This window comes from Berghia stephanieae, chromosome 10 (genome assembly GCF_034508935.2).
Source record: "Berghia stephanieae isolate SIO BIC M18660-M18661 chromosome 10, UCSD_Bste_1.3, whole genome shotgun sequence".
NCBI classification, from domain to species: Eukaryota; Metazoa; Mollusca; class Gastropoda; order Nudibranchia; family Aeolidiidae; genus Berghia; species Berghia stephanieae.
Window position 1 is genome coordinate 4,862,577 of NC_088369.1, and position 27,667 is coordinate 4,890,243.

The window sequence follows — 27,667 nt, forward strand, 5'->3', positions numbered from 1 at the left end:
CCAAAATGAAAAATATCCAGTATAAGCACACACTTGTACGAAAAGAAAGATTTACTGATGATGTTGCTGCTGCAGGAGAAGAAGAAGAAGAAGAAGAAGAAGAAGAAGAAGAAGAAGAGAAGAAGAAGAAGAAGAGAATGAATGATAGATGATGAGATGATGTGATGATGATGATGATGATGTGATGATGATGATTGATATGATGATGATGATGATGATGTGATGATGATGATGATGATGATGATGATGAGACGATATATGATAACGATATGATGTTTTTGTGATGATGTACATAGTCTTTGTAATCATCATTTTCTTTCCCACCCTTCGACCAGAATCCAGGCTTTGGAAAAAGACGTGTCGGAACAAAAGAGATTGAACGAGACCTTGACCAGAAAATTATCGGTAAACAATGACAAAAATATGTTCACACCGACGTTTACACATAAGCAGGTCTGCCATCTGAACCCATTTATGGACCTAGGTTAACATTGTTGTACTGGACAATATTCTGCTCTTTTTTTTTTTTTGAGATTTCCATTACAAAATAGGGCCCATAAGGAATTGGGTTATCAGACCTGAAAATCAGTGCACGTCGGTTCACATGTATTTTCTGATGCTTTGTTATTGAAACAAGCTATTTTAAAATGATTTTTTTTCAGGAAATGCATTCATCAGCAGGCCGTATGAAATAAATTTTCTATTTCAAATGATATTATAATGTGAAAAAGTTTTTATTAAACAGTGCCAGATATTTTTCAAGTTTCAAGTTTACTTAATGTTAGGTTTTTGCCAATAATTCACAAAATTATAATATGGTACATAAATATGAATATGACATATTTAATTACGCGTTATACATTATTTAGGTAAAGACAATATGTACCATTTAAAAGTACAAGGTTGTACATGCAAAATGAATGAAAATGAAGATTAATTATAAACGACCATATTGTATACAACATCTGTTATTATTGGACCATAAATTCACAATAAGCGTGCCTCTGTACGAAAAAATAAATTGTTATATGGCTAAAGGCGTCATGTACGTCCTTTCATGTAATGGTTGTTGTTTGACCAGGACCTTTTGTAAAGCGCTTTGAGACGTTGAGTGGATATCGCGCCAAAATGTAAGGCTAGTTTTTATTATATTTTATATTCCTTTGATTCTCTGGCATTTTACACAACGTCCTTTTGTTTTTACTGTTCTTTGTGTATTTATTGATGATATCGTTTAGGTAAAATACTCCTACCATTCGCCAGCCGGACAAAACGTACCGATACGAAAAAACATGTGAAATTGTAAACGTTTTTAGTCTGATTTAGTCTGAAAAATAATCATTTAAAATGACTGACTACATTTTTTTATTTTTTTTATTATTTTTACTGGTTTCCACTAAATTCTATGAATCAGACTATAAACGTTTAAGGCTACATATAAGTTTAGTGTCGGGACGTTATATCCGGCTGGCGTACGTTGTGAGTATTTTGGTCAAACGCACGGCATTAATATTTTGAATAAAGAATGAGGTTATTCTGCATATCATTTATTTTCTTTTCATATTATTGTTTGATAGAATATGGACGAGAACAACAAAATGTTGAGGATGAAAAGTGACCTCAGTAAAGGTGTCATACCCCCAAGTAGTAAGTGATGATGATGATGATGATGATGATGATGATGATGATGATGATGACGGTGATGATGACGATGATGATGATGATGATGATGATGATGATGATGATGATGATGATGACGTGATGATGATGTGATGATGATGATGATGATGATGTAATGATGATGGTAATGTAAAGATGATGAAGTATGATGATGAGATAATGAGTAATGATGTGATGATGTGATGTGATGATGATGATATATGCTGATGACGATGATGATGATGTGATGATGATGATGATGATATGATGATGATGATGGTGTAATGATTGATGATGATGATGATGATGATGATGTGATGATGTATGATGATGATGATGATGGTGATGATGATAATGATGATGATGATGAGGTGATAATGATTGATGAGGATGATGATGTGATATGATGATGATGATGATGTGATGATGATGATGATGATGAGATATAATGAATGATGGAATGATGATGAATATAATGAAGATAATGATGATGATAATGATGATGATAATGATGATGAAGATAATGAAGATAATGATGATGATAATGATGTTGATGAAAATATTGATATACTTCATGTTGTAAATTATGAATTAACAAGACGATAATAATTTAACTACACATAGACTAATACCTACAATCTACATTCATTTGTCTGCCTATTTGCTTTTCTTCCCCTTTAGCTAACACAAAATCGACGGAGGAATTGAAAAGGAACATTTACTTGTTGGAGAAAGTAAGTGTTTGTGTTTGATACTCTGAGGATTGACAATATTATACAAACGATTCTTACACACTTGCATTTTGGAATTCCGAACGTGTTCCCAATCGCCGTGCGGCTATGTGGTCTATTTGTGCGGCTATGTGGTCTATTTGTGCGGCTATGTGGTCTATTTGTGCGGCTATGTGGTCTATTTGTGCGCTATGTGGTCTATTTGTGCGGCTATGTGGTCTATTGTGCGGCTATGTGGTCTATTTGTTGCGGCTATGTGGTCAATTGCTGCGCTATGTGGTCTGTTTGTGGATATGTTGGTCTAATTTGTGCGGCTATGTGGTTAATTTAGTGCGGCTTGTGGATCTATTTGTGCGACATATGTGGTCATTTGTGCGGCTATGGTCTATTTGTGCGACTATGTGGTCTATTGTGGACTATGTGTCTATTTGGCCTATGTGGTCTATTGTCGACAATGTCGTCTATTTGTGCGACTATGTGGTCTATTCGTGCGGCTATGTGGTCTATTTGTGCGGCTATGTGGTCTATTTGTGCGGCTATGTGGTCTATTTGTGCGGCTATGTGGTCTATTTGTGCGGCTATGTGGTCTATTTGTATGACACTCGCTTTCGGATCGGAAGGTCCTAGGTTCGAGTTCGAGTCGCGCTCGCTGCATAGTTGAGTCGTTGGAGAAGAATCATTACTCACATTCTCTCACCGTACTCAGGTGTAAAATAAGTACCTGGCCGACCGAAAAAAAAAGTAATATCGACTAACAGACGTCATGTCCCGTCCTAAATCTTAAATGTTGCTGTTGGCCATGGCCCGTTGTAAAGCGCTTTGAGCACGTTCAGTGAACATTGCGCTTCATAAAAGCTAATTTTTTTTTAGCTTGCGATTACGCGTTGGGAACGAAGTTCGAATACCTAAAAGCAGAGATATTCTATTTTACCCCTTTTACTTTTAACTGGTTCTAATTTCGTTATCTCTGAATAATGAACATGTAGCTGCTTGGAGCTCGAGCTCCAAGGAAAAAATAACGACACGTATTGAGCTGTAATCTTCAATTTATTAGACGAATACATATAATAATAATATAATAATAATAATAATAATAATAATAATAATAATAATAATAAAATAATAATATAATAATAATAATAAAATATAATAATAATAATATAATAATAATAATGATAATGATGATAATAATAAAATAATAAATAATAATAATAATAATAATAATAATAAAATAATAATAATAATAATAATAATAATAATAATAATAAATAATAATAATAATAATTGAGCTTTATATAGCGCAATATCCACTAAATGTGCTCAAAGCGCTTTACAAGGGGTCCCGGTCAACAGCAACATTTAACATGTAGGACGTGACATGACGCCTGTTAGGCGATATTACAATTTTTCGGACGAAGACAACGCTGTTAACGGCCAGGTGCTCATTTTACACCTGAGTACCGCGAGAGAATGTGAGTAAAGAGCCTTTACTAAGAACGCAACTATGCGCCGATCGCGAGGCTCGAACCAAGGACCTTCCGATCCTAAAGCGAGTGTCATACCACTAGACGATATAGCCGCACATATTACTGTGGAAACTCGAAACGTCCACAGTTTATGTCTTCGTCTAATATATCGAAGCTTACAATTCAATACGAATCGATATTTTTAATTTTATTTATCTCTGAATAGAAGGCATTTACAAACATGACATTTAAAAAAAAAAACAACTAGATTGAGTAATATTCAACTCTTGGTTATCTGACATTACAAATTATTATTGTAAATTTGATTTTACACGTTACTATTTAAGGCGGGTTGTTGATAAAGGCGAAAACCGAAACGTCCATATTATCTGTCTTTGTTGATAACTTAAAGCTTCCATTCAATTTCTCAGTATTATAATTTATTACAGTGAATGACATATTCAGTCGGATGCTGGTGAAAAGGTTTGAACTGAGATATTGACAAATTTAGTTAGAAGGTCAATTTTTATCCAAAATGAGTTCTTGTCATAAATGATTAAATCAACCCTTTTTGTACATCTTTGGGAAATATCAAAATTTAATTTCACTTCTATTTTTTTACAGCTAGTCAAGTCGAAAAGTATGAAATTTGAGAAAAGTTGCTGGATACCTTCCCCATACATCTGACCATAACTTCATGAAAAATCACCTGATGTGCTTCAAATAAATATTAAAATGCTCTGGGGAGCATATTCTGTCAGAAAATGAAAAAAAATTAATGCAAATCCTAAATTTGGACCTTCCAACTGATTCTGTCATGCGCAGACACATTGTTCCTTCCAACTTCAAGCAACATGATTTCCATTCATGGCCAATTCTATATTTTTTATCGTCTGACGTCCGAACCCACTTAAGGGCCTAGTTTAACTCTCTCCTTGCCAGCTATTTTCATAATTTCACCCAAAACTGCATCTTCGCCCAACACAAAAATATATTTTTTCAAACAGATTAGCAACGAGTATATTTTGTTGAGAAAAATGAACTCTGCAACACAGTGTTGAGTTTTTATAGCTAAAACTATAACTAATTCAAATCAGAATGAGAAAACTGTTGGCTGCATCGTAACGAATGTGACGATTTTCCTATGGGTGGTAAGGAGAGGGTTAACGTAATAAATAATAAAATAAAATTCCTTTTATCCATCCCATAGGGCAAATCTGTCTCTTGGGTCTATTCCAAGCGAAGACTGGAATAACCCAGGCGTCAGCCGCAGTACCGCGCCGCAAATCGAGCTAAGGCGAGGTGGCTTGCTCAAGGCCACACAGCGCAGTGGCGGATGATCGAACTCGATACCTTTCGGGTAGGAAGCAAAGACCGTATCGCTGAGCCACAATGCCCAAAATATTAGTTTGCGTCATTTTTTGAGATTTCCAATAAACAATGAGCCCATGAGGAATTGGGTTATCAGACCTACAAATAAGTGCACGTCGTCTTATATAATTTCAGGACGTTATATTCTTGGAGCAACAAATCTACAATCAACAAAGGACGTTTGCCACAGTTATGTATGGGCTGAAAACAGATTTAGTGTAAGTACATATTACAACCAATGACCAATGACAACAGTTTAATACTCTTCAACAGTCGTAACGTCACTTCCTTCCTAATGACGCATGGTAACTTAGTAACACTGGCTCTAAACTATCGGAACAATGGCGGACGCCCGTATGAAATATTTCTCCGGCGAGAATAAAAGCGTATCCAGAGGAAAAAAAAACCCCATAAATTTGATCATGTTTTGACTTTTACACATTCTGATCACAAGGCATATGAAAAGTTCTAGCCAACATGAAGAATAAAAAGTAATGATTTTCTTTGTTTAGAACCAAGATGGCCGCCGTTGCCGGGCGGCGCGACATCAGACTACTGAATTCAATTTGCCTTCCCTTTTATTTACCAAATCTCAAAAGTGGTTCCGGCGACAATGGGGCCATTTTTACTAGAGCGCCTCATAAATATTTCCTGAATTGATCTCTTGAGTCTATTTTGATAAGTGCTTACTTATACTATCTTTACTTTGACCTCTGCTGTCTCTTATTGAGGAGAATGGATACGAGTTTTTAGGGTGCCAACAATTTATATTTTTGACAAGTTTTAACATTTAATCCACCTTTTTTAAGCATCTGGTTCGCTCCGACATAATACCGTTTTGAGATGATGGGTCACATTTTTTCTCTCTCTTCCCCCCCCCCCCCACTTCCCCCTACCCAGTTTGATAGGAGATAATCTGACAGACCCAGACACGGGCCAAATCACAGACAAGGACTTTTTACGAGTCTGTGACATCACCAACCTCTTGTATAACGCCATGATCGACGGCGATATATCGGAGGCCCAGAAAAACTTCCACCTCATTATGCCTACTTGCCAAATGTAAGTATTGTGTGTGTGTGTGTGTGTGTGTGTGTGTGTGTGTTTGTGTGTCTGTGTGTGTGTTTGTGTGTGTGTCTGTGTGTGTTTGTGTGTGTGTGTACGTGTGTGTCTGTGTGTGTTTGTGTGTGTGTGTCTGTGTGTGTTTGTGTGTGTGTGTATGATTTGATATCTAAAATAAAAAGATTAGAGTATTTGATAATAATAATAATAATAATAATAATAATAATAATAATAATAATAATAATAATGATAATAATAATAATAATAAATAATAATAATAATAATAATAATAATAATAATAATAATAATAATAATAATAATAATAATAATAATAATAATAATACATGGCATTTATATAACGCATTTTCATCACTGTACGATGCTCAATGTACGTAACAAATAAATATACACAATTTACACACATATATATATATAAATATATAATATATATATATATATATATATATATATATATATATATATATATATATATATATATATGTATATATATATAAGTGTTGGTGGGTACTTGTAGGTACAAAGTGCTCGATAATGATGGCTAGAGCTAATATAGAATGCAAATTTTCACTCACATTTTTTGTGGCCGAGACGACTCGTTTCTGTGTTTTTTACACGTCTTCAGTCGGCGTAAACCATTGTAATCAATGGATTACGCCGACTGAAGACGTGTAAGAGACAGAAACGAATCGTCTCGGCCACAAAAAATATGAGTGAAAATTTGCATTCTATATATATATATATATATATATATATATATATATATATAATATATATATATATATATATATATATATATATATATATATATATATATAAAACGTATACCACAATGATCTCAATAGCAGCAGTGTATGTAATATCGTATCAATATCATGAAAATGTAACGGTAAAAAGGTAGTGCTTTAACAGTGGTTTAAAACTATCAATAGAATTTGCTTCTCTTATTCTTTTGGGGTAGAGCGATTTTGCAAGGGGTCCATAACCCTCACCTTACCAGCCATTTTCAAAATTTTTCCCAAAATTTCACACTCATCCAACCAACACAAAAACAGACATTTCTTACTCAAACAGAAAAGCAACAAGCACATTTTATAAATAATTTTATTCGATAACATGAGCTCTATTACAGAATGTCAAGTTTTTATAGCTATAGCAAGCAAATAGAAATGAAATCTGGACTAGAAAAATGACAGTTGCATCGTAATAAACGTGTCGATTCTCCAATAGTTGGTAAGGAGAGGTGTAAGCCAACAGCAACATTAAACATGTCATCATCATCATCATTGCCTTTTTCACCCTGGGTCAGGGTATAGGCCACAGACAAACAGTTTCCATCCTTCTCTATCCTGAGCTATCTTTTTAATCTCATTCCAGGTCTTACCACGTCTCTGTATATCAGCTTCTTTAATTCTTATCCATGTTCCTCGTGACCTTCCCCTTGATCTTCTGCCCTGAGGGTTCCAGTCCAATACTTTCTTTGTTATAGTTGAGTCATTCTTTCTAAGCGTGTGTCCAATCAACCTCCATCACTAAACATGTAGGAGGCAAATATATTTTTAAAAAGTAGTCCTTCAGAGCCATTGAGCTCATGGAGCCGGAGTTTATCTCGCCCGGTGTCTGTAGCGTGAAATGGAGCACAGCAATTGCTAGCTACCTGTTGGATAGGGCGCTCGTCTATCGCAGAGTACGTGCAGTCAGATCTAAGAGACCCAGCAGGGGGGTTGGGGGGGGGGGGGGAGAGGGAAGGGGGCAGAAAAAAATCTCGACTGCACCCGTCGGGATCGATCTTGGTCCCTCTGCGTGTGAAATGAGTGCCCTACCATCTGAACTATCGGGACCTCCGGGCAACTATTATTTAATTGAGTATACATTTCTTATTTTAGCATCTAAACAATCCCAAGTCATACCGTTTGATGAGATGGTGGTAAACATAGATCTATATTGTTTACATTCCGTTGTTGTTTATATCGGACTGTTCTTTTGTAAGATAAAAATATATGGTGAAATCGACATGCAAATATATGCAGAGTCTGACACCTGAACCCACTTATGGGCCTAGTTTAACATTGTTGTAATGGACAATATTTTGCGCCATTTAAAAAATAAATCCCATTACAACAACGAGCCCATAAGGAATTGGGTTATCAGACTTTCAAATAAGTGCACGTCGTGTGAAATCAATGGTAAAATCATACGCTTTAAATTTTATTTATTTTTTATTTGTCTCTTTCCAGAATTTTAAAGTTAAACGGGTCAAAAGAGTGTCGAAATCAAGGTAAAGTTTTATCTATCTATTATTTATTACAATAATTATAAAATGCTACTGGTCTTCTCGAATGATATATACAAGTTGTGTGAAAAATCCACCGCCCACCCATGCACACACGCAAACACACACTCTCTATGGCTCTCTCTCTCTCTCTCTCTCCTCTCTCTCTCTCTCTCTTTCACACACACACACACACACAACTCTCTCTCTCTCTTTCCACACACACACACACACACACACACTCTCTCTCTCTTTCACACACACACACACACACACACCTCTCTCTCTCCTCTTTCACACCCACACATACACACACACTCTCTCTCTCTCTCTTTCACACACACACACACACACACACACACTCTCTCTCTCTCTCTTTCACACACACACACACACACACCCACACATACACACATTCACACATACTTTGACACTGGAAATACTTAACAAGTCGCAAGCGCTATGAATAAAACCCATGTAAACGTAAGCATTAAATACGAAACAAACTTTTTATCGCAGACGCCTTAAAATCTGTAATAAAAACAAAACAAAACAAAACAAAACAAAATAAAATAAAAGGAAACAAACAAACAAACAAACAAACAAACAAACAAAACAAACAAGCAAACAAAAAAGGAGTCATGCGGAATAAAAAACTGAAAAGCTGCCAGAAAAAAGAACAGAAAAAATACAAGAAAAAAAGCATCTTAGTAAAACCATCGGGGATCTGACTCTGGAGAATGACTCTTCTCCTGTACTTACTCTCTTCTTTGCCATTAGAATCAACTGTTCCAAATCCTGTCATCTTAGTAAAACCATCGGGGAAGCTGACTCTGGAGAATGACTCTTCTCCTGTACTTACTTTCCTCTTTGCCATTAGAATCAACTGTTCCAAATCCTGTCATCTTAGTAAAACCATCGGGGAAGCTGACTCTGGAGAATGACTCTTCTCCTGTACTTACTCTCTTCTTTGCCATTAGAATCAACTGTTCCAAATCCTGTCATCTTAGTAAAACCATCGGGAAGCTGAATCTGGAGAATGACTCTTCTCCTGTACTTACTCTCTTCTTTGCCATTAGAATCAACTGTTCCAAATCCTGTCATCTTAGTAAAATCATCGGGGAAGCTGACTCTGGAGAATGACTCTTCTCCTGTACTTACTCTCTTCTTTGCCATTAGAATCAACTGTTCCAAATCCTGTCATCTTAGTAAAACCATCGGGGAAGTGCCTCTGGAGAATGACTCTTCTCTTGTACTTACTTTCCTCTTTGCCATTAGAATCAACTGTTCCAAATCCTGTCATCTTAGTAAAATCATCGGGGAAGCTGCCTCTGGAGAATGACTCTTCTCCTGTACTTAAATTCCTCTTTGCCATTAGAACCAAATGGTCCAATCAAATCTTGTCATTTGTAGGACACTCTCATGATAGACTTGATCCAGATGACATGTTGATTGTTGACAATTGATTCACAAAGATTTATCGAGAAATCCTATCGGTTGCAATAAATTGACAATGCTTTACAAAGTTTGTATACATACAATATCTCTTCTGGCACTTTTCTACTCACTTCATGTCTTGTTATCTCGTATATTCGATGCTCTCGTGTTGTAAACTGACCATGTGTGTTCTGATGCTTTCACTCTGTCGTACTAACTCTCACAAACGATTGTCAAGCTCTAATCAGACGTAGTCTGAAAATAAAACCCATGTTGATTTTTCTTTTAATTGGCCAGAAAAATTGTCCTTCAATTATTGATCGATAAAAATTAGATACCTTCATCTTTCAAATGAAAAAAAAAATTAAACCTCACAAATCGAGGAATTTCAACTTTAAAAGTCACCAGCTTTGAACATTGTTTTATTTTATTTTTTTTTTGTTTGGTTATTTTTGAAAGACAAAGGTCAGCGGGCGACAAGTGGTTTTAGCTTGACTTTATCCCCTGCGCTCTTTGCGGAACGCATGACCTCAACAATCGTCCGCTATCTCCTTTTGTCTTTGGGAATCTTCTCTCCAGCCCCACATTGTGAGGTTTACCACGTTCAATTAAAGACAGGTTTTCCAAAACTCCCTAACTCGGTTTTTCCATTTTTGAGATATTAAGGATTGTCTCCCCAAAATTTTCTCATTCGATCTATCATTTTATCATAATTAAACTTCAAATTCACACGAATCTAAGGGAATTCTTGTGTAATCTGATGCTTAAAATACAATTTACATTTCAATTTATCTCATGGATAGAACATCTCAAAAAAGTAGAAAAATGAACTTAATGTTTTGGAAAACCAGCCCACAAATACTAGCCTCATCAGTGAGCGTCTCCCTGTCTGATTCGGACCTCCAAACCTTTCCAGTCCCTTGGGGGTTTCCAAGAAAGAGAATGGCGATGTCCATTTCCTCCTCCTAATTTGAGTGCCGATATATTATTCTTGGTTGGAACTTTTCCCATAATTATATAATTGGAATGTGATATTGCTAATTTATTTTCAAAATCCTACCTAGCCTTTTGTTTATGAAGGTCTAAATAGTTCGACAAATGTTCTACAAAATTGAGGTTATCTGGTTTTTTCAGATTTTTACCCCTTCTCAATATAACCTTTAACTTCCCAAGATATACATTCGTTTTAACTCTTCCCTTACCAAACATTTTCAATTTTTTTACCAAACTGCCATGCCTTCCTAACACTAAAATTGATTTATTAGAACTCAGACCAAAGAGCGTGCTAAACATAAAATTAGACGCCTGTGTTCTACAACATAACATTAAGTTCATTTAAACTATACTTTCTTCTTCAAATTGTGTGATGTACATAAAAATTCAGTGTAAGAAAAATGTTATCGTAACAAATGTGACGATTTTCCTATAGTTGGTATGGAGAGGGTTAAACAACGAACTTACTAACCTTTGACCTCTGATTTTTCCAGGGTTGTGTTATCCAAGGAGTACGATTGGTAAAGTCATTTTATGGTACTTTACCTGTATCTTTCATTTGTACCATTTAGTTGTAATGGTACTTTACCTGTATCTTTCATTTGTACCATTTAGTTGTAACTGTAGAATGTGTCACCCATCGACTCAAAACGGTATTGCCGATTAGATGCTGAATTTTCTATAGTTATGAAGCTTGTAATAAATTTAAATATCATATCAAGGCGACGTGTACATATTATATGCAGGTCTGACATCCGAACATCCTTATGGGGGCATTGTTGTATTGGACAATATTTTGCATCATTTTTTTGGATATTTCTATTACAACAATGAGCCCATATGGAATTAGGTTAACAGATCTGCAAATAAGTTCACTTCCTATTCAGGCCATTATATGTGGTTGGTTGTTTAAAGTGAAAAAAAACCTACTGTATCAAATTTCTAGTCGTTTAGACTTTAAAATCACTTTTTGACACCTGGGTGGGTCACCTCGACACAATATCGTTTTGAAATGATGGGTTATAATTGATCTCGAGAGGATTTTCACATTCATTCGTATCATCGAGTCATCTACTTTTTTTTCAGTTCATCTGAATACTTAGCAGCACAGACTGGAGAGAGAGAGAGAAAGAGAGAGAGAGAGAGAGAGAGAGTGAGAGTGAGATAGAGATAGAGAGATAGAGAGGGAGAGAGAGATAGAGAGGGAGAGAGATAGAGAGATAGAGATAGAGAGAGAGAGAGAGGAGAGAGAGAGAGATGAGAGGATAGGATAGAGAGAGAGAGGAGAGAGAGAGAAGAGAGGGAGAGAGATAGAGAGTAGATAGAGAGAGAGAGAGGAGAGAGAGGGAGAGAGAGAGAGATAGAGAGAGAGAGAGTAGATAGAGAGAGAGAGAGGGAGAGGAGAGAGATAGAGGGAGAGAGAGAGAGAGAGAGAGGGAGAGAGAGAGAGAGAAAGAGAGGAGCCTGTGCTTAGCACTAGAAGCTGGGAAATGTAAAAATTATATGACAAAAAGGAATATTATAGACGCTTTAAAAATAATAAAACAATTCTAAAGAAACGTCATGGACTCGAAATTATTATCCGAAGAAGGATTTTGAGCTAGAGACGATCAATCTGAAGTAATTTTATCCTTTAAAAAAAAAAAAAAGAAGAAGGTTATTTTGATCTCGATTAATAATTGCTTTAGATTTTTTATTTATTGTGATATTTTGAAAGTGGAAAATTAGGGGAACAGTCACAGCAGGTGTAAGATTTCAATCTAAATAGGTGGGTAATAAACATTGGCAGATAAAGCAGAAAGAAAAATACACCCAAAAAATAAGTCAAGGAAGGCTGATTTTTTGGGATGGTGTTTTTGTGACTTTTTTCTGTTTTGCTTTTTCTTTTTCTGGTCTGTCTTGTATTGTTTCTTACCCCTTTTTCCGCGTTTACACATATAATATATATATATATATATATATATATATATATATATATATATATATATTAGTTGACATATAGCGTTGTGACAAGTGTAACTAAATGACAAATTGCCATATTTATGGACAATAAACTATTATTTTATTTTATTATTATTATGAAAGTGGATATTGTTTTCATAATTCTATAATTTTCCATTCTATTTATCTTAAATTATGTGTTGACCTGTTAGACTTAGCGTAACGAAACGTCGTGAAAATTCTCTCTAATCAACCTTTTATTTTTAAGTTCAACGTAGCTTTTGTTTTGTGTAGCTTGCGTACTCTTGCCGGACTTTCACATTAGCAGACCTACCTACTGTTACGAAAAATTCGAAGCATTACAAAAATTTGTCTCTAATTTCAGAACTTATTCATGAGCATCTCTAAGTCATGAAAACTTATTGAAAATGAAAGTTGAATCCAGACTTACATAATTTTAAGGATGTTAAGTTTATTTAATCCTTGTGATGGTAAATTGTTGATCTATAAAGTTAACTACAATTTTTATCTCCTAAAATTACGAATTTTTAGATGTTCTTGTAGGCAGGTCTGCATTAGAATTATACTGTCATAGACTGAAAGAAAAAACACATTAAAAAAAACAATTTGGCCTGAAAACTCGCACTTTAAATATCGATCTCTTAAAAAGACTCTCATCTTGTCAAAAACGTTCAAACCTAGAATGTTATTGGAATCCCAGGTTTCAAAGTATTTGGCACAATGAGAGTCAGGTTCATCAATATTATTTGAAAGTCTAGTTTCCCGGCCAAAATCTTTTGAACTCTCTCCTTACCGATCCTTTTCAGTATTTTCCCAAAATGGCAGACTTACCCAGCAGAAAAATTGGATTTTTTAATAACTCAAACGATCTCTTACAAAACAGCTTTATGTTCTTATTAATTAAACAAAGATCATTGTGATGTACACAATAAATCTGAATAAGAAAACATGTATAGTATCGTAACAAATGTGACGATTTTGCTGTAGATGCTAAGGAGAGGGTTAACTCTCTCCTTACCGGCCATTTTCAGGATTTCCCCCAAAACTTCACACCCAACTAACACAAAATATATTTATTTTTTATCACTCAAACACAATAGCAGTAAATTCTTACGATACATAATTTCTTTAACAAAAGATACTCTACAACGCACTTTATTTTCTTTAAATTTTATGATGTACAAAAGAAATTTGAAAAATGTTGGTTGTGTCGTAACAAAAGTGACGATTCTGCTGTAGATGGTAAGGAGAGGGTTAAGTTTGTTTATTTTTTTCAGAGTATGTCAGTATAGGTAAGAATACATTTTCTTTATCATTGTTTAGATTCGTATTTATTTGTTTTACATTATATTTTTGGTTGATGTAATTTACTTTCAATTAGATTTTAACCGTAGCTTTTTTATTTTCTTCTTCACATACGAATTATATAATAATATTATGTAGTCACTTCAAAGTTTAACGAGGATTATTTTTTATTGTTGTCTAACGTCTAAATTGGGGTTTTGGGGGTGGGGGGGGGGGTGTTCAAGTTAATACCTATCTCGAAATGATTAGACTGTTTGGCCAGTTAAGAGCAGCTATGTTATTTTTGCTTTTCTTTTAGATGTGAGTTTGGCATGATGAACTAAATAGGTTACTTATTGATTGTCATGTTTGTAAAATAAATTAGAAAAAAAAATATCAATGTGAAACTGAATGTAAACTTCTATTTAATTAATAGACGAAAACAGATAAAATGGGCGTTTAAGTTTCCCCTTCATCAACAAAACAGGATGAATGAAACACCACAGATGAATGAGATAATGCGTAGTGGCGTTGTTAAGGTGAATAAACAAAAAAGATTAATGGGGCAGGAAATAGTATTATGCTACTTTGTAAGGAAGCACGATCTAAATATAACAATAGATCAGTTACGTTTACATTACATTACATTACATTACATTACATAAAAAAGAAATTCTCGTGTGTTTTTGTTTTAAGTGTACCGCCAATGTTTACATTGTTTTAAAAATATTATATTTGTTGATAACCCTATAGTTTTAATTCTTTAGTAACTTCAATTCTACGGTAAATTATTACGCTGTAGACCAAGGTGCATACTTTAGCAGGTCGAATAACCTAACGTATTTATGGGCTTGATTTCAAATTTTTGTAATTGACAATATTTTGCGTTGGTTTGAGAGTAAACTTTTTTTCCGATACAACAATGGGCCTGTTATAATTTGGGTTATCAGACCTGAAATAAGTGTACGTTGCTGTAGACGGTATCTCGTGTTGTCATTATAATACAGCTTTTATTATTTTATATTGAAGTATTTACATTGTTGATACACACAACTAAAACACATTCTATTCACATTTACATCGATTGTGCTATGAGGCTGTCGAAGAATTTGGTCTATCTAAGAAATATATCTAAAATCCTTTTATTTCGGCTTAATGTTTGTATAAGTAGAAGTACTCGTAATAACAGTGGTGCAATTTAGGTCAATATCTTTATTTTACTGCATTCTAAACAGATGGTCAGAATATATTGAAGAACTTTTTTTTGATAATCGAGGAGAAATGCCTATGATAAAAGAACTGGAAGGGCCTTCTATAATGAAAGATGAAGTTAGGAACGTCATGAAAAGCATGAAAAATGGAAAAGCTGCAGGACCTGATGCCATAACAATTGAAGCCTTGACTGGCCTGGTGAATGGGGGATTGAATTCATCACAAACCTTCTAAATCAAGTGTATGACACAGGAAAAATGCCAACTGATATGAAACGATCCATTTTTATAGCACTACCAAAAAAGCCAGGGGCAGTTGATTGTGAACAACACAGAACTATTAGCCTAATGAGCCACCTCACAAAAATTCTTTTGAAGATAATTTTACTAAGAATAAGAAATAAAATACGACCTGAAATTGGGGAGATGCAATTTGGTTTTGTTGAGGACAAGGGTACCAGAAATGGAATATTCACATTATCAATGCTGATGGAAAGATGTATTGAAGTAAATAAAGATCTGTATATGTGTTTCATCGACTATTCAAAAGCCTTTGATAAAGTACAACACGAAAAACTATTCAAAATTCTATCATCCTTGGACATTGATGGTAAAGATTTAAGAATATTACGGAATTTGTACTGGGAACAAGAAGCAGCAATGCGTGTTGACAACGAACTAAGCAGTTTTACACCTATTAGAAGAGGAGTTAGGCAGGGGTGTGTTTTGTCTCCAGATTTATTCAACCTCTATAGTGAAATGATATTAAGAGATATCGAACATAAGAAGGGGGTGTGTATTGGAGGAAAGAATGTAACAAATCTGAGGTATGCAGATGATACGGTTCTACTGGCAGAATCTGAACATGAACTACAAGAATTACTGGATGTTGTAGTCAGGAGTAGTGAAAATATGGGACTGGAACTGAATATATCTAAAACAGAATGTATGACGGTATCTAAAAATAATAACCCACCAGCCTGTGTAATAACAAGCAGAGGACAAACAATACAACAAGTTGAATGTTTCAAATATTTAGGCTTCAATGTAACATCCAATGGAAAATCAGATTGTGAAATAAAGAAAAGAATAGGTATGGCGAAGAATGCATTCAACCAGCTGCATACAATTATGAAAAACAGGAATATTAGCATGAAAACAAAAATCAAAGTCCTGGATTGCTATGTACTGTCTGTGCTGCTATATGGTTGTGAGAGCTGGACCATAAACAAGACCATGGTTAAAAGACTGGAGGCAGTGGAAATGTGGTTTTACAGAAGAATGATGAGGGTGTCATGGATGGAAAGGAAAAGAAATGAAGAAATTTTAGAAATGGCAAACAGAAAAAGATCACTGATAACAAAAATCATCAAACGCCAAATGGAATTTTTAGGACACATTATCCGCCACCCTGGTTTGGAAATACTCGCCTTGACTGGAAAGATGAATGGAAAAAGAATAAGAGGAAGACAAAGAATAACGTATTTGAAAGGGATAAGAATTTGGACAGATGAAGCTGAGAAAGGTGGCGCTGCTTTAATAGAATTGGCAAGAGATAGATCAGCTTGGCGGAAGATGACCTCCGACGTCTGCTTCAGATATGGAACTACATGAGATGAGATGAGATCTTTATTTAGACTAGCTTTTGTTATAACGTTATAGTATTTATTCTTTTCGGTCGATAAAATTTGCTAAAACCTTTTATTTGGACCTAATTTTTTGTTGTAAATAGAAGCCCTTCTCGTAATGAAAGCGGTGTAGTTTTACTCAACACTTTTACTAAAACTATACTTTTGTTATAAGTCTATCGTGGACTACTTGGTCCATAAACCCTTTATTTGGACTGAAAACAAACGCTAGAGCACTTATTTAACACGTTATTCTAAAGGATAAAGCCATTTGTCAACTAATAATTCTTCTTACTGTAGAGAGCCTGTGACTACCTATGTATTATTATTATTATTATTATTATTATTATTATTATTATTATTATTATTATTATTATTATTATTATTATTATTATTTATTATTATTATTATTATTATTATTATCGTTGTTGTTGTTGTTGTTGTTATTATTATTATTATTATTATTATTATTATTAACATCATCATCACCATCATTATCATTATCGTCATTATTAATAGCGTTAACATTGATCTAATTAAACCAGTGATTTAGAATGAAAATCATAATTACAGCCCCCCCCCCCCCCTCCAAATATTTATTTTTATTTGACACCAGCTTGCCTCCTATACGAAACACCCAAGCTCTAGACGGCGAGCACGTGACAGTGCAAAATTTAGATTTAGTGGACACACCCGCTGATGAAACTATTAGTAAGTTGTATTACACATGTATGTTGCTCTGTAATGAAATATCAATTATTAATCTATAAAGTTCCCTTATTCAATCTCACGTGTATGAACAGATGGATGGATGGATGGAAGGGTGGATGGATGGATGGGTGGATGGATGGATTGATGGAAGGGTGCTGGGTGAGGTTCCTGACCTCCCATAGCGGCAGGGAGGCACTTACTGTGTCTTCTATCCCCCTGTATCTGTTTTCCAACATGCTTTCTGTCTTTGTCTTGGAATGAGATTTCTTGGTTTTGTCCTGGTCCTGGCCGGATACCTTGGCTGAGAGGGAAACAGTCAAATTGATAGTTATCTAGTTTTGGGAGATAATATCTTTTTCCTAGTAAATCATCTCTCTGTTATGTACTGTATTATGGTTAGTTTACGTATTGTATAGGATTTGTAAACTGTTGAGTGTGTTCCTCCTAGTAGGGACCTGTGTTTGTGTCTGGATGGGCCATTTAGGTTATCTCAAACTAAGTACTTTGACAGTGTGCTCTTGGAATCTACATTGTTTCCTATTTGAACTAATTCTCCTTTGTCTTACCTTTTCTTGGGCGCTTTAATTGTAATTCTAGAACTTTTTACTATCCCATTTTTATCCTTTATACTGGCACTGATTTGACCTTAATGATGTGTTGCAAGTACCGTAAAACCCTTAAAAACTCAGAACAAAACATTGAAGGGTGGATGGATGGATGGAAAAATGGATGGATGGAAGAATGTATGGATGGATATATTGGGCTTCATAGCTTTGAGCTTTTATATAGCGCAGTGTCCACTTATCGTGCTCAAAGAGCTTTACAAGGCGTCCCAGGCCAACAGCAACATTTAACATTTAAGACGGGACTTGACGCTTGTCATGTGAGTACGGTGAGAGAATGTGCGTAAAGAGCCTTCTCCAAGGACTCAAACTGTGCGTCGACCGAGGCTCGAACCCAGGACCTTCCGATCCGAAAGCGAGTGTCATACCACTAGACCACATAGCCGCACGGTTCGAATGAGTGAATAAAAACGGTTTTCTTTACAGAAGCTAGAGGTACTAATCTATTAACCAATAATATTGAGGCCCAGTTTAACATTGTTGTTATGGACAATATTTTTCGTCTTTTTTGAGATGTCCATGACAACGACGAGTCCATAACAAATTGGGTTATCAGACCTGAAAAAAGTGCACGTCGTCATCTGCCAATCTTTTTTTAAATATATTTTACCCATCGTCTCAAAAAGGTATTATGTCGGAACGAACCAAATGCTTAAAAGCCGAATTAAATGTTAAATTGGTCAAAGATATAAATTTTCGGCATTAGCACCCTAAAATATCGTATCCATTCTCCTAAATAAAACACACAAACTCAACACAAGTCTGATTTTTCTGGCTAAAAATTAATTTTTCAACAGCTTAATTATCCCGACTTAAAACCGTTTTGAGGCGAAGGGTCACAAATATTTAGACGGTCTACAGCAAAAATTAATCCAACGATTTCTTAATTTCCCCAGTTGACAACCCAGTTCTCATCGACCCTGTGTCCAAAGAGATCAGTAGCACCCAGTGTATGAAACATTTCCCTCACATGTCCCAGGACTTTGTACGTATCCAACTTATCATGTGATGTAAATGTTTTTTTTTTTTTTATTCTCTATTGTCTTCTGGCACTTTTCTACTCACTTCATCTCTTGTTGTTACCAACATAAGTGCCCTCTCCACTCACTTTCTGAATTAAATTCACCCATATACCGGATGCATACTCAATGTTCAATCGTTTCTATTTATAATTTTGTTGAATATTGGTTTATTAAGCTTAACTGCTGGCCAGGTATATGTTCGCGATGGTTGTGAGGCGAACCCCGGTCTCTCAGAAGTCGGCGAGAAGGCTCTAAGAAATGACCTGAGTTTGATAGAATATTTTTGTATTCGGTGGATTAGCTCATTCGGTGGTCACGCTCTCACCGGCCTGGCGGTTTGTCGTACCAATAAGGTCGCAGTTCAAACCCCACCACCGCCGCGGAAACAATTTTTTAATTCTCTATTGTCTTTTGACACTTTTCTACTCACTTCATCTCTTGATGTAAATGTTGCTGCTCGAAGCTCGAAGAAATGAATAATAATGTAAAATTGAATGTAAGCTTCGATTTAATTACAAAAACAGATCAAATGAACGTTTCGGGCTTCGCCTTTATCAACAAAACACGGTGAATGAAACACCACAGTGTAATTAACTACGCCACTACTACATCATCTCATTCATTTGTGGTGTTTTCATTCATCCTGTTTTGTTGATAAAGAGGAAACCCGAAACGTTCATTTGATCTGTTTTTGTAATTAAATTGAAGAATTGAAGCTTACATTCAATTTCACATTATAATTTATTACGTTATCATGTGACAAATTAGGGAAAAAATAACGATAAGTGTTGAAATGTTTCATCTTTTTAAAAGAAAATAAAAGGTAAAGCGCCTCAAAGCACGAGTAACTTGAATGTTTATGCGCTATATAAGTTCATTATTTTTTATTTATTTATATAAATGAAAACATAAATTTATTAAACGAAGACAGGTACCGTGGACGGGTTTCTCCTTTATCAAAAAACACGATGGATTAAACATTAAGGACGAATGAGAGATGCGTGAATGGCGAGTCATGACGCCTGTTTGGCAATATTACGTGGTGGTTTTTATTTCGACAGAGACAGAGGGGTGTTAAAGGCCAGGTACACATTTTACACCTGAGTATGGTGAGAGAATGTGAGTAAAGAGCCTTTTCCAAAGACTCAACTATGCACCGAGCGAGGCTCGAACCCAGAACCTTCCTATCCGAAAGCGAGTTTTATACCACAAGGCCACATAGCCGCATTTCTCTTTGAAAAGTACAGAGGAAGGAAAAAAACACAGATGTACATTTTTTGAAATTTTTATTACCGGGGTCTAAACTTTGCGTCTATAAATAGAATAATGTTTTTTTTTTTAAAACTACAACCATAACTCTTGAATCGACGTGCATTTAATTAATTATTAATTAATTAATTAATTGAGCTTTATATAGCGCAATATCAACTAAATGTGCTCAAAGCGCCTTGGGTCAGGGGTCCTGGTCAACAGCAATATTTAACATGTAGGACAGGACATGACGCCTGTTAGCGATATTACAATTTTTCGGACAAAGACAACGCTGTTAACGGCCAGGTACTCATTTTACACCTGAGTACGGTGAGAGAATGTGAGTAAAGAGCCTTTTCCAAGGACTCAACTATGCGTCGAGCGAGGCTCGAACCCAGGACCTTCCGATCCGAAAGCGAGTGTCATACCACTAGACCACATAGCCACATTTAGTTGCAGGTCTGATAACCCAATTCCTTATGGGCTCATTAATGTAACGGAAATCTATAAAAAAAACTGACGCAAAATATTGTCCATTACAACAATGTTATGTTCAATAAACAAGGCCGATCAGTGGGTTCAGATGGCATACCTGCATATATGTGACCCCTCGTCTCAAAACGGCATTAAGTCGGGATGATTAAGATGCTGAAAATGGAATTTGTAGCCAGAAAAATCAGACTTAAGTTGAGTTTATATGCTTAATAGAGGAGAAGGAATGTCATATTTTACTGTGCTAAATACCAACGTTTCATATTATTTTCGACCAGTTTAACTATAATTTGACTTTTTAGCATCTGGTCATTTCCCGACATAATACCGTTTTGAGACGAGGGGTCACATATGTACACATCGTCTTGAATAGTTGTAGTTTGTTCACTTTTCTATTTATAGAAGGAAAGTTTAGATCCCTGATATCACCCAAGAGATCAATCAAAAAATTTTTTTAAAAAGTGGACATCTGTGATCCCCCCCCCCCACCCCTGTACTCTTACTTTGGTTTCCAATGTTATTATAAATACCCATATTTTACCATTTATCTATTAATAAATTTTGTTCTAAGGTCAAAGAACATTGGATAAAATTCAAAGAATTTGACACAGACGGAAATGAATGCTTGGATTTTACAGAGGTAAATTTTTTACTTGTATCATTTCAAGATATTGGTGTTTATAATATATAATCGGAATCAGTTGGTAGAGCACTCGCTTCACACGCAAAGGGACCGAGATCGATCCCGGGTGCAGTCTAGATTTTTTTTTCTGACCCCCTTGTCCACCCAGCAGTGATTGGGTTGATGGGTCTGTTAGATCTGGCCGAAAGTAATTAGCGACAGACTAGCGTTATATCCAAAGGATAGCAAAAAATTGTTATTGTCCATTTCACGTCGATAATATCAAATAATCTTTCCATATAAAAGTCTCTGCGACACACAAAATCAATAAAATATTAGATACAATTTAAAAAAAAAAAGAAAACAACCAACAACAAAAAAAGGAAAAGATAAGAATTACGTCCAATTAAGACAAATATACAAGGTGCATGGCAATGTTGTGTTTGATCTATGCTTTAATTGTAATTCTAGAACTTTTTACTATCCCATTTTCTTCCTTTTTACTGGCACTGATATGACCTTAATGTGTTGCAAGCGCCGTAAAACCCTTAAAAACAAAACAAAAAACAAACGATCTATGACCAATATAATGGGCCTAAATCGTCGTGCACTTATTTGCAGATCCGAATTATCCAATTCCTTATGGTCACATTGTTGTATTGGAAATCTCCCAAACATGACACCAAAATATTGTCCATTACAACAATGTTAAACTAGGCCCATAGATAGGTTCGGATGTTAGACCTGGATATATGTACATGTCGGATAGGCCTAAAATGATGAGATGAAGATCACTTTTCGTATTATTCGATTTATCGTCTTTACAGGTAGTAAAAGCTCTCACAGCAATGGGAATGCAGTTTACAGCAGAACAGGCCGAGGTACGTCACAAGATTTTGTGATTATTTAAGGAATCTTCAAAATTTGTAGTTATAGACTTAAAAGGAAGAAGAAGAAGAAGAAGAAGAAGAAGAAGAAGAAGAAGAAGAAGAAGAAGAAGAAGAAGAAGAAGAAGAAGATGATGATGATGATGATGATGATGATGGTGATGAGGAGGAGGAGGACGATGAGGAGGAGGAGGCAGGAAGGTGTCACTCATTCCTGGGGGTCCCAAATGGACTACAGTGGAATCCGCATAAACCCAATGCTTTTAAAGTCAACTTCTGCTTAAAGACGACAAACGTTCTGTTCTTTCTCTGTTATCAATTATATCAATTATCTTGTACGGCTATGTGGTCTTGTGTTATGACACTCGCTTTCAGACAGGAAGGTCCTGGGTTCGAGCCTCGCTCGGCGAATTACTTGAGTCCTTGGAAAAGGCTCATTACTCACATTCTCTAACCGTACTCAGGTGGAAAATGAGTACCTGGTCGTTAACAGCGTTGTCCCTGTCGGAAAAAAAAATATTGTAGTATAGCATTAACAGGCGTCATGTCTATTTGTAATGGAAATCTCAAAAAATAATGACGCAAGATATTGTCCATTACAACAATGTTAAAATAAGCCATTATAGGGAAGAAAAGTTGTGACATCAAACCCTCAACTCTTTTGGTTCCTAAAGCCTTGGGAATGTTTTGTAACCAGTTCTTTGGAGTTCTTATAATGAATAGATTACATAAAGGTAGCATAGCTATTATAATAACCGGATGTATAGATAGTTCGAATATGACGTCACTCAGTTTTCTTGCCATCAGCGTTTATGAGTAATTCTCACTAAACTGTATTAACCAGACAGTTTAGTTAGAATAACTCATGAACGTGGGTGTCAAAGAAAACAATAGCAAAGACCTGAGTGTCGTCAACTTCGTTCTATCTATATAAGTACACATACATAACATAACATGTGGTACAGGGCAGAATAGGATAAGATCCCTTGAATGCCCTTAATATTAAATAGTAATGCCATAAATCTATTGATTAAATATTACAATAATGATACACGTGGTAAAGATAGTATTTCAACTTAAATGTACTCGTGTAGGACGGGACATAATATTAATATTAAATGCTTTAATTGGTGTTTAATTAATTAATTAATTAATTAATTAATTAATTGATTACGTTGATTTTGAGACACGGGTCATATCTCCATACAACACAGATGATATCATGGCTCACAATTAATTGATGGATTCCAATTTCAGGAAGCGATGCGAGAAGCAGATGTGAACAGAAGCAGAACTCTAGACTTCTACGAGTATTTGATTGTGGCCGACAAACTGTTTTCAAAGAAAGGTAACTGGGTTTTTTTTCACTGTTCGAAAAATCATTCATCCTGCCTGAATTATTTCCCTTGATGATTGACTTTTCTATTGTTAATGATTAATTATGATGATAATGATGACGATGATGATGGTTTAAGTTAACATTTCATCTCCTGTCTCTCTCTATCTCTCTCCTCCACTCTCTCTCTCTCCTTCCCCTGCACACACACACACATACACGCACGCACACACACACGCACACACACACACACACACACACACACACACTCTCTCTCTCTCTCATAATTAACTACGTGTTTAGTGTGTAACTAGAGGTAGGCCAAAGGTCTAAACATTGTTTTATATGAGTCACATTCACTCGCTTTACTTTTCCCTCAGTATTATTGGCTAAAAGGTACCTCTAGCTTCCTTACCTCCCATAGTGGACAGCAAGGCACTTACTGTGTCTTTTATCACTCTATATCTGTTTTCCAACATGCGTTCTGTCTTTGTCTTGGAATGAGATTACTTGGTTTTGTACAGGGCCTGGCCGGATACTCTAGCTGGGAGGGAAACAGTCAATTACATAGATAGAGTTTTTTGGGAGATGATCCTGTAAACCATCTGTGTTATGCACAGTAATTTGTTTTGTTTACATATTATATAGGATTTGTCAACATTTGATTGCATTCCTCTTAGTTGGGACCTGTGCTTGTGTCTGGATGAGGCTTTAAGGTGATCTCAAACTTAGTTGATAATGTGATCTTGGAATCTACATCCGTTTCTTATTTGAACAAATTCCCCTCTGTCTTACGCTGTCTTGGGTGATTTAATTGTAATTCTAGAACTTTTTACCATCCCATTTTCTTCCTTTTTACTGGCGCTGATATGACCTTAATAACTGCCGTAAAACATTAAAAACAAAACAAAAACATAAAAAAACAACAAAAAAAAACAAACAAACAAACAAAACAAAACATATATCTCTCCCTCTTTCTCTCTCTCTCTCTCCTCTCTCTCTCTCTGTCTCTCTCTCTCTCTCTCTTTCTCTCTCTCTCTGTCTCTCTCTCTCTCTCTCTCTCTCTCTCTCTCTTGTAATTATCTGCGTGTTTTGTGTGCCGTATTCAACGACTTTATTTGTCCCTCAATATTATTGGCTAATAGTAATAGGTACCTCTAGCTTATGTTAAGATTAAGAATACCGTTTTTATTCACTCATTCGAACCATGCGGCTATGTGGTCTTGTGGTATAACACTCGCTTACGGATCGGAAGGTCCTGGGTTAGTTCGAGCCTCGCATAGTTGAGTCCTTGGAAAAGACATTTTACTCATTCTCTCAACGTACTCAGATGTAAAACGAGTACCTTGCCGTCAACACCGTTGTCTCTGTCGGACAAAAATAAATTGTAATCTCGCCTAACAGACGTCATGTCTTGTTCTACATGTTACGTGTTGCTGTTGGTCAAGGACCATGATGGAACTATAGTACTCTAGTCGGCCATGTCAAGGACCATGACGGAACTATAGTACTCTAGTCGGCCATGTCAAGGACCATGACGGAACTATAGTACTCTAGTCAGCCATGTCAAGGACCATGACGGAACTATAGTACTCTAGTCGGCCATGTCAAGGACCATGACGGAACTATAGTACTCTAGTCGGCCATGTCAAGGACCATGACGGAACTATAGTACTCTAGTCGGCCATGTCAAGGACCATGGCGGAACTATAGTACTCTAGTCGGCCGTGTCAAGGACCATGACGGAACTATAGTACTCTAGTCGGCCATGTCAAGGACCATGACGGAACTATAGTACTCTAGTCGGCCATGTCAAGGACCATGACGGAACTATAGTACTCTAGTCGGCCATGTCAAGGACCATGACGGAACTATAGTACTCTAGTCGGCCATGTCAAGGACCATGACGGAACTATAGTACTCTAGTCGGCCATGTCAAGGACCATGACGGAACTATAGTACTCTAGTCGGCCATGTCAAGGACCATGACGGAACTATAGTACTCTAGTCGGCCATGTCAAGGACCATGACGGAACTATAGTACTCTAGTCGGCCATGTCAAGGACCATGACGGAACTATAGTACTCTAGTCGGCCATGTCAAGGACCATGACGGAACTATAGTACTCTAGTCGGCCATTCAAGGACCATGACGGAACTATAGTACTCTAGTCGGCCATGTCAAGGACCATGACGGAACTATAGTACTCTAGTCGGCCATGTCAAGGACCATGACGGAACTATAGTACTTTAGTCGGCCATGTCAAGGACCATGACGGAACTATAGTACTCTAGTCGGCCATGTCAAGGACCATGACGGAACTATAGTACTCTAGTCGGCCATGTCAAGAACCATGACGGAACTATAGTACTCTAGTTAGTCGGCCATGTCAAGGACCATGACGGAACTATAGTACTCTAGTCGGCCGTGTCAAGGACCATGACGGAACTATAGTACTCTAGTCGGCCATGTCAAGGACCATGACGGAACTATAGTACTCTAGTCAGCCATGTCAAGGACCATGACGGAACTATAGTACTCTAGTCGGCCATATCAAGGACCATGACGGAACTATAGTACTCTAGTCGGCCATGTCAAGGACCATGACGGAACTATAGTACTCTAGTCGGCCATGTCAAGGACAATGACGGAACTATAGTACTCTAGTCGGCCATGTCAAGGACCATGACGGAACTATAGTACTCTAGTCGGCCGTGTCAAGGACCATGACGGAACTATAGTACTCTAGTCGGCCATGTCAAGGACCATGACGGAACTATAGTACTCTAGTCGGCCATGTCAAGGACCCTTTATAAACCCTTTTGAGCACATTTAGTGGATATTGCGCTATATCTTTTTTTTTTAATCTCTTGTTAAGAAACATCATATTCTGTTTTTCTTTTATATTTTCACCTCCAGGTCATTCTGAATTGTTTCATATCGGAGCTGCCAAAGACAATCGTAAAGTCATGGCCAAAACTTGTGTCGTACAGTGACAGACAGAACATAGGAACAGCTGCCGTCATCATCACGTACCTGCCAACTACTTCAAAAAATTCGTGAAAAAAAAAACCCTACAGATTTTTGGCTCCGGGTGCAGAACTTCATAAATTATATCTTCGACTCAATAAGACTTTCATAAAAGGACATTTTGGAGTCAGAATACTTATACAGTACTCGCTCATCCATTGTCACTATAGTATCACCTGCCAACTACTTCAGAAATTTCGGAAAAACTACAAATTTTTGTCTCCGGATGCAGAACTTCATAAATTATATCTTCGACTCAATAAAAGGACATTTTTAGTCAGGATACTTATAGATAGATCTAAGTTGACGTCACTCAGGTCTTTGTTATTGGTTGTTGTTTTTTTTTTTTGCCATCCGCGTTTATGAGTAATTCTCAATAAACTGTATTAACCAGACTATAAACGTTTAAGGTTACACATAGTTTTGTGTCTTGTTTCGTTATATTTCCGGATGGCAATGTTGGGAGCTTCTTAGCCAAGCGCATACTATCTTTACAATATACATTGTCACTACTACTTCGGAAAATTCGGAAAACCTACAAATTGTTTTGGCTCTGCATGCAGAATGTCATAAGTAAGCATCTTTGATTCAAAAAGACT

General features: G+C 36.2%; 1 pseudogene across 1 annotated transcript in view; it reads left to right on the forward strand.

The window, feature by feature from the left end:
- The window catches only part of LOC144956112 (uncharacterized), a 65,227-nt pseudogene extending 38,108 nt beyond the window's left edge, over nucleotides 1-27,119 (forward strand). Inside the window, exons 7-19 of the transcript XR_013641882.1 lie at nucleotides 336-405; nucleotides 1,578-1,647; nucleotides 2,341-2,393; nucleotides 5,363-5,445; nucleotides 6,128-6,289; nucleotides 8,545-8,585; nucleotides 11,504-11,530; nucleotides 17,711-17,805; nucleotides 19,325-19,413; nucleotides 21,765-21,833; nucleotides 22,643-22,696; nucleotides 23,960-24,050; nucleotides 26,958-27,119. The product of XR_013641882.1 is annotated as an uncharacterized LOC144956112 (transcript). The remainder of the gene's footprint in view (nucleotides 1-335; nucleotides 406-1,577; nucleotides 1,648-2,340; nucleotides 2,394-5,362; nucleotides 5,446-6,127; nucleotides 6,290-8,544; nucleotides 8,586-11,503; nucleotides 11,531-17,710; nucleotides 17,806-19,324; nucleotides 19,414-21,764; nucleotides 21,834-22,642; nucleotides 22,697-23,959; nucleotides 24,051-26,957) is intronic.
- Nucleotides 27,120-27,667: the final 548 nt, after the last annotated feature.